The sequence below is a fragment of the Malus domestica genome, chromosome 05 (genome assembly GCF_042453785.1).
Source record: "Malus domestica chromosome 05, GDT2T_hap1".
Classification (NCBI taxonomy): Eukaryota; Viridiplantae; Streptophyta; class Magnoliopsida; order Rosales; family Rosaceae; genus Malus; species Malus domestica.
The window spans coordinates 11,184,718-11,200,473 of record NC_091665.1 but is presented as its reverse complement, the minus strand read 5'-3'; the positions used below and the strand labels follow the sequence as shown (position 1 = coordinate 11,200,473).

The 15,756-nt window shown below is 39.7% G+C and overlaps 1 pseudogene; it reads left to right on the top strand.

The window, feature by feature from the left end:
• The first annotated feature begins 368 nt into the window (after positions 1 to 368).
• Positions 369 to 15,520, top strand: LOC103413201 (phosphatidylinositol/phosphatidylcholine transfer protein SFH3-like; annotated as a pseudogene).
• The last annotated feature ends 236 nt before the right edge of the window (positions 15,521 to 15,756 follow it).

Here is a 15,756-nt window from a genome sequence, read left to right as displayed (position 1 = left end):
ATTTCAAACAAAAATAGTAGGATTTTGCGTGGAAAAAGAAGGATGGCCGTTGGGAAAAGTTAGTCAACTTGTGCGGGGAAAACAAAAGATGTTGAAAGGAGTGGCTTGCATTTCGCAGCTGCAGACCACCATAAACAGCAAAAAACTGGTCAAGCAATGCAACGCAATGCACAGAGACGACCATGTCACTGGGGAACAAAAATATGAAAACAGAATCTCCCTTTTTTTGGTATCAATCTTTCTTTTGCTAAGTAAGTCATGTCGTCTTGTCTGTCTGTCTGGCCGTCCAGTTCCAAAGATTAACTCGGATCATATATATGCTTCATCACTTTCTCTCTTACCTCCCACATTTGTTGCCAAAAGGGTATTCTTCTGCTTCTTCTGCTTGTGCTTCTTCTTCTTCTTCATTATCTATACACCCAATCTCTTGTTTTCCTCTCTTCTTTTCGATCATTCGTAATGCTAGCTAGCTTTTCATTGCTCAACTTTTTCAATCCCCATAGCCACCTTTCTTTTGGGTAATTGTCACTTTTCTAATTTCTTGACGAATAATTTCAATGCTCTCAGTGCTTATGCTGACAAACTTTGAATCTAAACCATTGATCATGTTGATTATTTCATGAATGTGCGGTCTAAATTCACAGGCTAACAACGTAATCATTTTGTATGGAAAATAAGGCTAACAAGAAAAGTTACCCCTTGAATGCATGCTAACAACATTAATTCATGGTTGGTTTTCTAATATTTTTTTCTTTTTTAGGTATGTAAGGCTATAGGTGTAGGGTATTGATGCGTAAAATAACTAAACACACAAATTAAACCCTCTTTTTATCAATTGTAGTAAAGTATGTAAGTAGGGATCGTTCTAGGCCGGAGATTAGGAGGGATTGCTAAATCACTTGGAAACTGACTTGAAAACGTGAAAACAAAGTTTAAAACACTAACTAGACTCAAAGAATGCAAAACTATACTTTAAAACACTAAAACAACCAAAAGACTCAAAACAGCCCCTAAACACTCAAAACTACCTTAAAAACACAATCTGGGCAATTTTGGGACTCTCACACAAACTTGGACAAATTTTGGTTTTCTAATGAACTAAAACACTTAAAAACATAATCTAAGACAAGTTCTAATTAATATGACTCAAAGAAATAAGATGGGGTTGATTTTTGACGAAAATAATTAAATTAAGACAAGAACAAAGTAAACAAATTCTTAGACAAATTTGGGTGAATCAAAACACTCTAACACACAACCAAAACAGAAATTAAACACTTTGAAACAATAACGTAAAAGGGGGATTTTGGTTTTAATGAATTTGAAAACAAAACAAACTTTGTAAAACAAAACAGATTGTAAGTGAATTTGAATGAAACTTATGGATGGAAGATTAGCTAGAAGGTTCTTCTCCACATATGTCACACTTGCATACAAAACGATTTCCAGTTGCTTTTCGATAAGCTATGAATACTCAACGCCCCAAATTAACCGTGAATTGCACTAATCAACCCTCAGTTTTTCCACAAGTTATTAGGTTGGATGATTGCATACGACAACCCAAAACATTCCCTACAAGTTCCCTACATGAATTGCATAATAGAGATACAAGCAAGAATCATTAAGTTCTATGAAAAACATAAGCATTGACGAGGCACTCGTTACTATGATTTGCATGAAACTTATGCCAAGAGTTTACTTAACGTGATTGTGACTAGCAACCTTCACTACTTGTGAATATAAGTTTATAACGATTAGGTGAAACTCCCTTATATTCTAGCGTCAAATTCATGCATGAAAATTAAGCGTGCACTCTTAACCAACATACACAAATTAGTTTTTATATGAACGGATAAGTAAATTGAATTCACAACTTATGAATCACAACTGGATGTAATCAAATCATATTGCAAGTATGAACATAGTTTCGAATCACCCCCTAACTAAGAGGGGTTTAGTTCCTCATACTCACAAAGCAAAGATACATAAAATTAGACATTAAAATCAAAGGAAAGAAAACACCTAAAATGCTCCAACTTGGTAGCAAGTGCATCCAAGATTCCTCCTTTCCCTTGCTTGCGGCAGATTGGGTTATGGACAGATTTTGGGTAGTTTTATGATGTAGAATGGATGGGGAATGGTATGGAAGGGTTTAGGGTGAGTGTGGAGGAGTGTTTGATGGTTGGAGGGTGGTGGAGAACTAGGCAAAGAGGGTGGAAGAAGGTGGAGTGGCTGTTATGTTTTCTAGGCACTAGAATGGTGTTTTTGGGGTGTTTTGCTTCCTAGGGTGTGTATGGACGAATTTTTGTGATAAAATGATGAATATGGGGGATTGTCCTTTGGCCAAGGGGTGTAAACATGTATTTATAGGCCCCAAAAACCTTAGAAAATCAGGTTAGGTTAAGGATGAAATGCATGGCAATTTGTGTGTGTGGTGTGCAATGGTCCAAGGGTGAAAATGAAGTAATGATGCAAAGTGTGAAGGGTAAAATGGAGTGGTGTTGTAGCTAGGGAGCATGAATGATTGTGTACATTGCATAGAGATGGAAAGGGAGGTGAAATGTGTCAACAAATGGGTCAAAGGTGCAACAACATGTGTTGCACATGGCATTGGATTCTAAATGTGAATGATGGAGCATCAATTGGTGCATGTAATGGATGTAAATGTTGTCTAAAATCTAATGAGTGAAGGGAACAAGAGGTATCAAGCAATTGAGTGTAATAATTAAATGAATTGAAGCATTAAATTAGAAATTATGTAGGGGACAAGAGTGATCAAGCATGGCATGGAATCCAAAGGGAATTCTATGTGGTTTGCATGGCAAGGAATGCAAGTTGGGGTGACAGATTTTTGGGCTGTTTTCTTCATCTTTTGGACCATAATTCTTCATATTCTTGGCCTCTTTAGTTCTCAAATTCGTCCATCCACTTGGCCCATGCATTTGCTATCCATTCCAAGCCCAAAACATGCTCCAAAGGCCTCCAAAATGCATCTTCTTGCATACTTTGTACTTAGAGTCTGAAAACACACAAAAATAACTTTGAACACTAAAATAACTAAGGAAATACAACGTAAATGCACAAGAACAAGCTAACTAAGTCGCATAAATATGCTCCTATCAAATTCGCCCACACTTAGCTTTTGCTAGTCCTCGAGCAAACAAAGAAATAAAACGAAACAAAACAAATAAAATACAACCTAAACCTTCCAACATTTGCCTCAGGGATTCCAATGCATATGACATGTTAAAAATCATTATCCCCACAAATTTGAATCATCTTCACACTTAAACATGTACTTAATCATAGTCACTACTTACTTGTTCACAATTAATCGATTAAAACAATGTTTTTGATGTAGTAACATGCCTTAGAGAATTTACTCAATTCCTTTCAAAGTATGCACTCAATTTTCACTCAGATTTTCTAACTACACACCCTATACTAGTTATATGTGAGAAGATTGATGTAGATATGAAAACGAACGCTCACATATATGTATCACAAAGAAAGCAATTTCTGGAGTTAATAAGCAAGTTTAGATATGATCTCATGAATGGAATGCTACTACTTAGATGCGAGAACCAGTGACACCATATGCTCATACCAAATTCAAACTCCACATATTGAAACGCATGACACTCAAGATGAAGTTAAGGGTTGTAACGGGGCTTGGGGTGATGGCTAACAAATGAAGGATAAGGATAACAATCGTTCTTAAAGCAATAGCAAGTAAAGTAATGAAATTGAAACTTAGAATTCACTTAGATTGCAAAAATCAGCTTTTAGACACGAAGGGAAAATTCAAGCAATAATTAGGGCCGAATTCTATGTTTTGGACCCTTTCTTCAACAAGCAGCACTTTAAAACTCTTTTTCGCATATTTTTCAACTCTTTTTTTTTTTTTTTTTTTTCAACTCTTCTTTTCTTTTCAACAAGCATAATAACTCACACTTCCCCCACACTTGTTTTCTGCCATACATTAATCAAAAGAAATTCAATTTGAATCATGTTTTACTATGCTTCAAGAACAAGGGTATGGATGGTCCTAAACTAGGCTAGGTAAGGATAATGTGGTTTAACAAAGAATGTAGGCTATCAAGGCTCAATGGGGTTAACTTAAACATATAACGATATGGGATACATGGCAGTTTGGCTTTGGTGGTGGTAACTACACAACTTCATCTTGAATATGTTTTATGCAAATCAATAGCATGCTTTGAATGAAATAGGCATGAGTTCTAGCATTTGGAACTAAATGATGAAACGCCTTCTAAGTAATAACCAAGCAAAGAATAATGAGATCATGCAACGACTTTAGAAAACAAGAATGCACAGATTTTAACTCTCCAAATAAACGTTTAAGCTCAAGTCTCACAAGGTTGTAGCGTTAGTTTGAGTTCTTTCCTTCAAGCATGTTACAAAAACTAATTTTTTTTTCTTTTATGATTACATGTGATTTCATAAGTTATAACCACAACCACGCATAAATAAAGAGTAAATCAAACTTTCATCCATGTTTATAACTCTCTTTAACAGTCATGCAATTACAAACCGAATCCTCATCATTGTGTTGGAAGGTACCCTAAGACACAAATAAGCGCACAAAAACAACTCTTTTTTGGATTTTCAAAAACTATTTTTCAAATTTTTATGAATTTTCGGATTTTTTATGTCAAAACACACTGAAACACTCCAAAACAGCTTAAAAAAATACTTAAAACAACAAGGAACAACACTAGAAGTAATGGGTGATAAATTTCTACGAATTTCATGCAAAACAATGGTTACCCCCCCACACTTAAATCAAACATTGTCCTCAATGTTTCAAGCATATACTCACACCAAAAACAAGCAAATAATAAACAACAAATAAACATGACAAATATGGCAAAGTAAAAACCAGACAGAGTAGAGTTTAAGAACGCAAATCTGGTTTTGGAGATAGTTGATCTTGTTGACTTTCCACAGTTTTGATCTTGAACTAGATTGGAATTGTACGGCGAAGCTTTTCTCTTTGGCGATGTTGCAATTCCTTATTTGTTCTCCAAGCAGATGTGGCAGCTTCTCTAGTTCTTCATCTCAGACTCCTTCCGCTGGGATGATTGTGCAAGCTGCATTCTTCTCTGCTTGTTTCTTCTGCACGACGGGCAGGCACGAGGGAGAGGTGTTGGTCTGTTTCTTTCTTCAATCTTTCCAAGTGCCCACCTCTTGCTTTCTTTCTCCTTGTCCTTAGTTGAGGATGAATCAACACGTTGTCTCCACATGCTTCGAGGTATCATCTTCACTTCCCTTATAAGTGAGAGACAAAGCGAAAGCATAAGATGATGAGTACTCGAGAGCAAGAGCTGGCTGGAGAAAGGACAGGGAGAAAGCATGATATGAGATACTCGTGCTCTCAACCTTTATGATATGAAATACTTATGCTCTGGATGGGTTGTTTGCAGGGGTATCCCAGGGGATGAAAAATACAGAGTGACTCGAGAGGGTTTGTTGAAAAGCCATTTCAGAGAGGATGAAGGGTTAAGTGAGGCTGAAAGTTGGGTGAGACTGCTTCACTTTGAAGTTCAACATTTATAGAATTTTCTTAATGGCTGGGAAGGCATTGTTCCATTACTCGTGTCGGCAAGCCTGGGATAATTTAACAGTAGTTTCCACGTGCATTCCGCTTCTCCAAAAAAATTTCGACAGATTGCGCGTGATTTACGCAATGCAGATGTGCAAATTGACAGATGCTGACATGTCTCGATAAAGCAGAGGCCTCTTTAATATCCGGAATTTACGCTTCGAGTTCTGAGCTTCGTTGAGGGCAGAGATTGCATGTGACAAGTGCTGACGAGGCTGAGAGAGACAGATTGTTGGAATCGGTGCTTCGACAGACTGCCCGTGATTTTCGCAAAGCTAAGTTGCGTGTGATGGGTGCTGACGAGGCTGAGACAGTTGACGCTCTTCGGTATCTGGAATTGGTGGTTTGTGAGCAAGCCCAACTTTTGAGAAAGCTGGCGCCTCTTCGATCTCCGAATGGCTTCTTCGATTTCTGAGCTCACCTCTTCGATATCTGAAATCCCATCGCGTGCTAATTTTTATAGAGGTATGCAGGACGTTCAAAGCACTCTTGAATTTCTGCCTGTAAAAACTCCCGTTTTGCACTTTTACGATCTTGACTTGTCCTATCTCCTCTTTCTTTAACACCTCTGAAAAATATCTGGCCCTTCCGACCGTCGTTTTGACTTGAACCTTAGTGAAGGAGCAACCCCTCCTTCTCCAGACAACATATGGCGTCCGTCCTTCATATCCCCTACTGGTCCTCTTACCATTGGGGATTCGGTGATGAAAAATGACATGACCGCTGCGGTGGTGGCCCGGAACCTTGTCACCCCCATAGATAATAGACTGCTCGCTAGACGGTCTGATGAATTGGCGGTTAAGGAGTCTCTGGCTCTTATCGTGCAGTGTACGGGTTCTGTGTCCAACATGGCCCAACGCCTATTTGCTCGAACCCGTCACGTTGAATCGTTGGTGGCTGAAATACAGAGTCTCAAAGAGGAGATTAGAGGACTCAAGCATGAAAATAAACAATTACACAAGCTTGCACACAATTATGCCACAAACATGAAGAGGAAAATTGACCAGCTGCAGGAAACTGATGGTCAGATTTTACTTGATCACCGGAGGTTTGTGGGTTTGTTCCAACCGCATCTGCCTTCGTCTTCTGGGGCGGCACCGCGTAGTGAAGCTCCAACTGATCAACCTCCGATACCTCCTCCTTCCGTGGCCCCACCGACTGCTGAGACTCCGCCGACTACTGCAACTCCGCTGACTACTGCGACCTCTCCCAAGCAGCCTTTGTGAAGGCTTTCTCTTGTATTATGCTATGTTTCTTTATTTCCCAGTTTGCTGTTCATTTCCACGAAGTTTAATGTTAAAATCCTTTGCATATTTGTTAATGTTTCAAAATAGAAAGTCACAACCAAAAATAATTAAACAAGTAATAAAATTGACAATCAAGCAGAATAAATGGGTTGCCTCCCTTAAAGCGCTTGCTTTAACGTCTTCCAGCCGGACGATGAACACAATTACTCCCCACTGGAGCCCACGGCATGCAAGGGAATGTCCTCCATAACATGCTCAACAAAGTTCTCATAGATTACATCCTTGAACGGAAATGGATAGTGATGTTTGTTGATGGGTGCGTTGTGTTGCCTAAGGTTCATGTTCATACGCACACCATCGGGGATTTGCTTGGGTACCTGCACCAAAGAAGGGAACCACCTATCAACTTTAATGGAAATTGGATTTGGATTAGGTGGCTTACCTATGTGTTGTGATAAAGTGGCAGCAATGTGAACATTCTTCCCCATGGTGCGTTTGGCCAATTTGAGCATTTTGAGAGCAGTGGCCGTATGGTCCTTATGCTCCACTCCAATTCCCTCGTCTTGCATGGTTGTTGATGCATCCTTTGTGCTTGGTGCTGAACGGTCCAGTCCTATCTTTTCAATTTTATCAATGGCACAACAAGAATGAACAACATTAGGAGTCTCAATGGATTCAGAAATTTTAAAACTAATCATGTCACCACCAAATGCCATAGTGACTAATCCTTTGGCCATATCAATCTTCGTTTGAGCCATTTTCATGAATGGCCTTCCAAGGAGGATGGGCAATGAAGGGGCATGGTCTGATTCATCCATTTCGAGAACATAGAAATCCGCCGGGAAGATTAAATGATCAACCTGCACTAAAACGTCTTCCAAAACTCCCTTTGGATAAGCGTTAGATCTATCGGCCAATTGTATGATTACACCATCATTTTTCAATGCTCCTAAGTTCATAGATGCATAAATGGAATATGGCATAACATTTATAGAAGCACCTAAATCAAGCATGGCAGATTTGAAACAGGTATTACCAATGACACACGGAATTGTAAAACTTCCCGGATCTTTGCATTTGGGGGGTAGTTTATGTTGCAAGATGGCGGAGACATTCTCACTTACATGTACCACCTCTTTCTCCCGGACACGTTTCTTTGTTGTACAAAGCTTCTTTAAACACTTGGCATACTTCGGGATTTGCTTTATGGCATCAAGGAGGGGAATGTTGACATGCACCTTTCTAAATGTCTCTAGAACATCTTTTTCCTCCTCTTCGTTCTTTGATTGCAAAAATCTGCTAGGAAAGGGGACATTCAAAGGAAAAACATTAGTCGGAATTGAATTTAACACATTCTTACCCTTATTGGATGAATTGGACAGATTTGGAGCCATGGGGGCTTGCGGCATAGGTGTGTCCACCTTTGCCATGGGTGGGCATGCTTCCTCCTCCTCAAATTGAAGTTTTTCATCCTCTTTGTGACCTGTTTTTTATGAAGAACCTGCCCCAATCTCTTTTCCACTTCTCAAGAGTATGGCCTTTGCACTTTCAAAACCTCCCTTCGGGTTTGGAATGGTAGAACTAGGAAGCCTTCCTTGGTCTCTAATCTGCCCAACAACGTCGGCAATCTGCCCCATTTGTTTCTCTAATTGGTCCACTCTTTTGTTTTGATTTTCCTGCCCATTAGTCAAAGTGGTTAGTAACTTAACAAGTGTATCATTATCCAAAGCATTACCTGACTTATTTGGGGCAGATTGTGGTTGGACTTGAGGGGGTACGTATGGGTTGTTGTAGAAGCCCGGGGGTTGTTACCTAAAGCCTCCTTGTGGTTGGGCTTGTTGTGGCTCTCTCCATTTGAAGTTTGGATGGTCTCTCCACCCCGGATTATACGTGTTGGAGTATGGATCATGTCTTGGCTGATTTTGGCTTTGAAACCCAATGGCATTAGCACTCTCCCATCCACCATTCTCGAGGAGTTGAGGACACTTTTCAGAAGCATGTCCTTGGATAGAACATACGCCACACACCATGGGTCCTTGAATCTTCATTCCCTCGGCCATCTGTGAAATAATAGAAGTAAGATTAGCTAACTGAGATTGAATATTGGATGCGGAACTTACCTCATGCACTTGTTGCCGTGGGGGTCCTCTTTGGCCTACACCTTCATATTGTTGAGCGTTCAATGCTCTATTAGCAATCAAGATTTTTGCAGCCATGGGCGTTTTGTCCACCAATGCTCCACCCGCCGAAGCATCGAGCATTTGACGTTCAAGTGGTAGGAGCCCTTCATAGAAGTATTGCAAAAGCAACTCCTCCTTCATCTGATGCTGTGGACAAGAAGCAACAAGTGATTTAAATCGCTCATAATATGTAGGAAAAGACTCACCTTCATCTTGTTGAATTCCACTTATTTTTTTACGAAGAAGAATGATGCGAGAAGTTGGGAAAAATTTATCCAAAAACGCCCTCTTCATACTCTCCCAAGATGTGACAGTTCTGGGAGCTAACTCGTACAACCAATCCTTAGCTTTATCCATTAAAGAGAATGGAAAAGCCTTCATCTTCAAAATACTTCCGTCAACGTTAACCGGAGTCATGCTTGAACACACCACTTCAAATTATTTTAAATGCTTGTTCGGATCCTCCATAGACAGACCATGATATTTTGGAATGTGGTGGAGCAAACTTGACTTCAACTCGAATTCCTCAGTCTTTCCTTGGGCAGCCGCGGGATATTGGATACACAAAGGTGCGGCATTATCTAATCCCGAAGCGGCGAGCTCCTTGAGCGTACGGTTGTCCATGGCTATTCCTTGCTCTTCTCCACCCACTTGTGTCGTGGGCTTCTCTTCAACCTCAACTTCTTGCTCTTCTAATTCAGGCTCGGGACTAGGAGGATTAGACTCTTGCAATTTCTTTTTCCTTCTCAAAGTCCTCTCAAAATCACCGTCAAAGTCAGAGATATGCTCACGAACAGGTTGTGAGCTACGGGTCATAAACTAGTACCTAAAAACAAAGAAAACAAAACAAATCAGCAACTTAAACAGAAACTTAAACAAAATACAATAATTCGAAAGAAAACAATCCAAGAGATTAGCAAAGTTGCTAATCCCGGGCAACGGCGCCAAAATTTGATGCGTAAAATAACTAAACACACAAATTAAACCCTCTTTTTATCAATTGTAGTAAAGTATGTAAGTAGGGATCGTTCTAGGCCGGGGATTAGGAGGGATTGCTAAATCACTTGGAAACTGACTTGAAAACGTGAAAACAAAGTTTAAAACACTAACTAGACTCAAAGAATGCAAAACTATACTTTAAAACACTAAAACAACCAAAAGACTCAAAACAGCCCCTAAACACTCAAAACTACCTTAAAAACACAATCTGGGCAATTTTGGGACTCTCACACAAACTTGGACAAATTTTGGTTTTCTAATGAACTAAAACACTTAAAAACATAATCTAAGACAAGTTCTAATTAATATGACTCAAAGAAATAAGATGGGGTTGATTTTTGACGAAAATAATTAAATTAAGACAAGAACAAAGTAAACAAATTCTTAGACAAATTTGGGTGAATCAAAACACTCTAACACACAACCAAAACAGAAATTAAACACTTTGAAACAATAAAGTAAAAGGGGGATTTTGGTTTTAATGAATTTGAAAACAAAACAAACTTTGTAAAACAAAACAGATTGTAAGTGAATTTGAATGAAACTTATGGATGGAAGATTAGCTAGGAGGTTCTTCTCCACATATGTCACACTTGCATACAAAACGATTTCCAGTTGCTTTTCGATAAGCTATGAATACTCAACGCCCCAAATTAACCGTGAATTGCACTAATCAACCCTCAGTTTTTCCACAAGTTATTAGGTTGGATGATTGCATACGACAACCCAAAACATTCCCTACAAGTTCCCTACATGAATTGCATAATAGAGATACAAGCAAGAATCATTAAGTTCTATGAAAAACATAAGCATTGATGAGGCACTCGTTACTATGATTTGCATGAAACTTATGCCAAGAGTTTACTTAACGTGATTGTGACTAGCAACCTTCACTACTTGTGAATATAAGTTTATAACGATTAGGTGAAACTCCCTTATATTCTAGCGTCAAATTCATGCATGAAAATTAAGCGTGCACTCTTAACCAACATACACAAATTAGTTTTTATATGAACGGATAAGTAAATTGAATTCACAACTTATGAATCACAACTGGATGTAATCAAATCATATTGCAAGTATGAACATAGTTTCGAATCACCCCCTAACTAAGAGGGGTTTAGTTCCTCATACTCACAAAGCAAAGATACATAAAATTAGACATTAAAATCAAAGGAAAGAAAACACCTAAAATGCTCCAACTTGGTAGCAAGTGCATCCAAGATTCCTCCTTTCCCTTGCTTGCGGCAGATTGGGTTATGGACAGATTTTGGGTAGTTTTATGATGTAGAATGGATGGGGAATGGTATGGAAGGGTTTAGGGTGAGTGTGGAGGAGTGTTTGATGGTTGGAGGGTGGTGGAGAACTAGGCAAAGAGGGTGGAAGAAGGTGGAGTGGCTGTTATGTTTTCTAGGCACTAGAATGGTGTTTTTGGGGTGTTTTGCTTCCTAGGGTGTGTATGGACGAATTTTTGTGATAAAATGATGAATATGGGGGATTGTCCTTTGGCCAAGGGGTGTAAACATGTATTTATAGGCCCCAAAAACCTTAGAAAATCAGGTTAGGTTAAGGATGAAATGCATGGCAATTTGTGTGTGTGGTGTGCAATGGTCCAAGGGTGAAAATGAAGTAATGATGCAAAGTGTGAAGGGTAAAATGGAGTGGTGTTGTAGCTAGGGAGCATGAAGGATTGTGTACATTGCATAGAGATGGAAAGGGAGGTGAAATGTGTCAACAAATGGGTCAAAGGTGCAACAACATGTGTTGCACATGGCATTGGATTCCAAATGTGAATGATGGAGCATCAATTGGTGCATGTAATGGATGTAAATGTTGTCTAAAATCTAATGAGTGAAGGGAACAAGAGGTATCAAGCAATTGAGTGTAATAATTAAATGAATTGAAGCATGAAATTAGAAATTATGTAGGGGACAAGAGTGATCAAGCATGGCATGGAATCCAAAGGGAATTCTATGTGGTTTGCATGGCAAGGAATGCAAGTTGGGGTGACAGATTTTTGGGCTGTTTTCTTCATCTTTTGGACCATAATTCTTCATATTCTTGGCCTCTTTAGTTCTCAAATTCGTCCATCCACTTGGCCCATGCATTTGCTATCCATTCCAAGCCCGAAACATGCTCCAAAGGCCTCCAAAATGCATCTTCTTGCATACTTTGTACTTAGAGTCTGAAAACACACAAAAATAACTTTGAACACTAAAATAACTAAGGAAATACAACGTAAATGCACAAGAACAAGCTAACTAAGTCGCATAAATATGCTCCTATCAGGTATATCCTCCGAGGGCTCTAGTTTGAGCAAGTTGTGATATATGAGTGCTTGACTCTCCTATCCTTTGGCTGTCTCAAGGCGGTAGAGCAACCTTGCAAGATATCAACCATGTGTGACACTATGCCTGCATCCGTCGACCGACACCTTAAACCTGGTAAGCTATAATTAACAATTAAACATTTCTGCCTACGTTTGCATTCCAACTCAATCCTTGTCATGATCTTTGTCTACAATTATTCTCTGCAGTTCAAGAAGAAACTTCCGAGGATGAGAGGAAAACAAGGCTTGGGACTCTTAAGAAGAAGGCAATCAATGCCTCCACCAAGTTTAGGCATTCCTTTACCAAGAAGGGACGAAGAAACAGCAAGGTGATGTCCGTCCCAATGGAGGATAACATTGATGCAGAGGAGTTAAAGGCAGTGGACGCATTCCGCCAAGCACTTATTTTGGAAGAACTACTGCCTGTAAAACACGATGATCATCATATGATGCTAAGGTAACTTATTCCATATTTTGGCCAGAATTAACGGTTATAGATGATCGAGTTTCTATAAACAATTAGGATTAAAATGTCATCTTCTTGTATGATGGTATAGATTTTTAAGGGCCAGGAAATTTGACGTTGAGAAGGCAAAGAAAATGTGGACTGACATGCTTCAGTGGAGAAAGGAATTTGGTGCTGACACCATCATGGAGGTAATTCTATAAGGCTTTTTTTCAAACTTTCTGTACGCTTTCATCGAGTACTATTGTGTCCTAAAATTTTCCTTTGGTTATTTTGTTAGGACTTCGATTTCAAGGAATTTGATGAAGTTTTGAAGTACTATCCCCAAGGACATCACGGAGTTGATAAGGATGGACGACCTGTCTACATTGAGAGACTTGGTCAAGTTGATTCTAACAAACTGATGCAAGTGACAACAATGGAGTGTTACGTGAAGTTCCATGTTCGGGAGTTTGAGAGGACCTTTGTTAGTAAATTCCCAGCATGTTCTATTGCAGCAAAGAAGCACATTGATCAGAGCACCACTATTCTTGATGTCCAAGGAGTGGTTAGTAAACATAGCTAGATCCTTCGATTTTTCTTTATCCTTCGTTTGGGTTACAAAAGAATTAATCATTAGTTCGTGTAATTGATGTGAAGGGGTTTAAAAATTTCAACAAATCTGCAAGGGACCTCATCCAGACCCGTCAGAACATCGATGGTGGCAAATATCCTGAGGTATCCTGTAAATTTCATTTCAATTTTTGTGCAACAAGCTTTCTTGGTTTGCTTGCCTAGCAAGAAAACTAGTTTTTGTTCTTTTATGACGCTGATCGAAAGTTTTATTGATCATAGACCCTCAACCGCATGTTGATCATCAATGCTGGTTCCGGATTTAGACTCTTATGGAACACTGTGAAATCTTTCCTTGATCCAAAGACCGCTGCAAAAATCAATGTAAGCATTCATCCTTTACAGTAACCTACTCCGAATTACGATTTGATACGATAATGGTGCTAAACGAGTTGATGATTACCCATCAGGTTCTCGGAAACAAATACCAGAGCAAGCTGCTTGAAATAATTGATGGCAGGTAAGTTTCCATCAGGGCAAAATATATTTCCTTCGAGTCGGTTCAATTTTTCATACATCTCCTAGTCTATATTGTAAGCATTCCTGATTCACATTGTGCTGTAACATATTTGTTTGGCAACGTAATAACGTATTAGCTTCATATTCTGTCATAAAGTGTTTTCGTTAAAATCTGTAACAGTGAGCTGCCAGAGTTTCTAGGTGGCACTTGTACTTGTGCTGATAAGGGTGGTTGTATGCGCTCGGATAAGGGCCCTTGGAACGATTCAGACATAATGAAGGTGATTTACTACTATTTGTTTCGGTTTGATTGTAGCATCTTCTATCCTAATATGAACAAAGGATTAAAATCAGTTGTTTTGATGATCCAGATGAGAGGTCGCACTTGGTGCGATGGCAAGTGTCTTCGCCCATGAGCGGTAGGTCTCGGGTTCGAGACTTGGGAGCAGCCTCTCCATAAATAGGGGTAAGGCTAGCCGACATTCACCTCTCCCAGACCCTGCGTAAAGCGGGAGCCTTGTGCACTGGGTTTTGATGATCCAGATGGTTCATAATGGCGAGGCCAAATGCCCGAGGAAGTCGTTATCCGGCATTGAAGAGAAGATTATCTCTGAAGATGAGAATGCATCCTCAAAGGTACTCAAGTCTTTCAGTTTTGGTGTAATTATGGCCTCTCTTCAAACTGTCTTCTTTTGTTTTTAATGATCAATTGCCAAATTTCTGTTTACTTTTCTTATGCTACTACCACATGAAGAGATACGATTCTTTCAAATCAAAAACCGTTGCAGAGGTTGACGTGCATTTTCCAGTGGAGCATCAAAGACTATCTCATCCGCTTAAAAAGGTAAGCTTAGCAGAGCTTCGTTATCATACTGATCTCTTTTCATCTTTTGCTGCCCCTTTCAAAAGCAGTGCAGATTGTGCTGTTCCATGCCGCGTTGATCTGTTGATGTTCTCATTTGCTTTGTGTTTTGCAGGTTTCAATCGCCGACAAGGGCAATCAAGCCTATGAGTATGACAACTTTGCGCCAATGGTTGACAAGACTGTTGATGCAAATTGGCCTAAGTCAGTTCATTATGATAAATTTCCTACAGAAGGCTTCCCTGTGCATGATACTTGCAAGGCTCCTGGTGGACTAACCAATCAGTTACTGTCTGGACTCATGGTGTTCATCATGGGAATTGTCGCCATGGTTTGATTTACGCGAACCATGCCAAGAAAACTCACTGATGCTGCCCTGAATGGAAGCCCCGTTTACTACAACGGAGTGGTGGTTAAAGGCCAACCGTTGCCTGTGCCTGCCATCTCCAGCACCGACCATATGAACATGATGAAGCGCATGGCTGAACTGGAGGAGAAGCTGAATGCTCTCAGCTCAAAACCAGCAGTCATGCCACCTGACAAAGAGGAAATGTTGAATGCTGCTCTCAACCGCGTCAACACCTTGGAACAAGAGCTGTCATCAACCAAGAAGGTAACTTGTCTCCACATTCATGTTTTCCGGTGTAGATGTTGGCGTTTCCCCACGGATGCGCTGTGGAATGCATTCGGTTCTATGTTTGCTAGTTTGGTACTGTAACTTAAAAAGCTTTTGTACATTATTGCGCAGTGTGCCGTTCTTTTAAAGTTTGTGTATACTTCGAGTAAATATGGACACCGCTTTTGCTTTGCAAATACCTCCAGGGTCCTTTGGTCTCTCTCCCCATCGAGTGGACATAAAATGTACAGATTTTTACGGATTGTCGAGGCCTAATCGGTAATCTCTCTTTCTGATCGCGTGACCTAGTATGTAATGAGAGAAAATTTAGATAAAACCGTTGATAAGTAAGAATTGTTC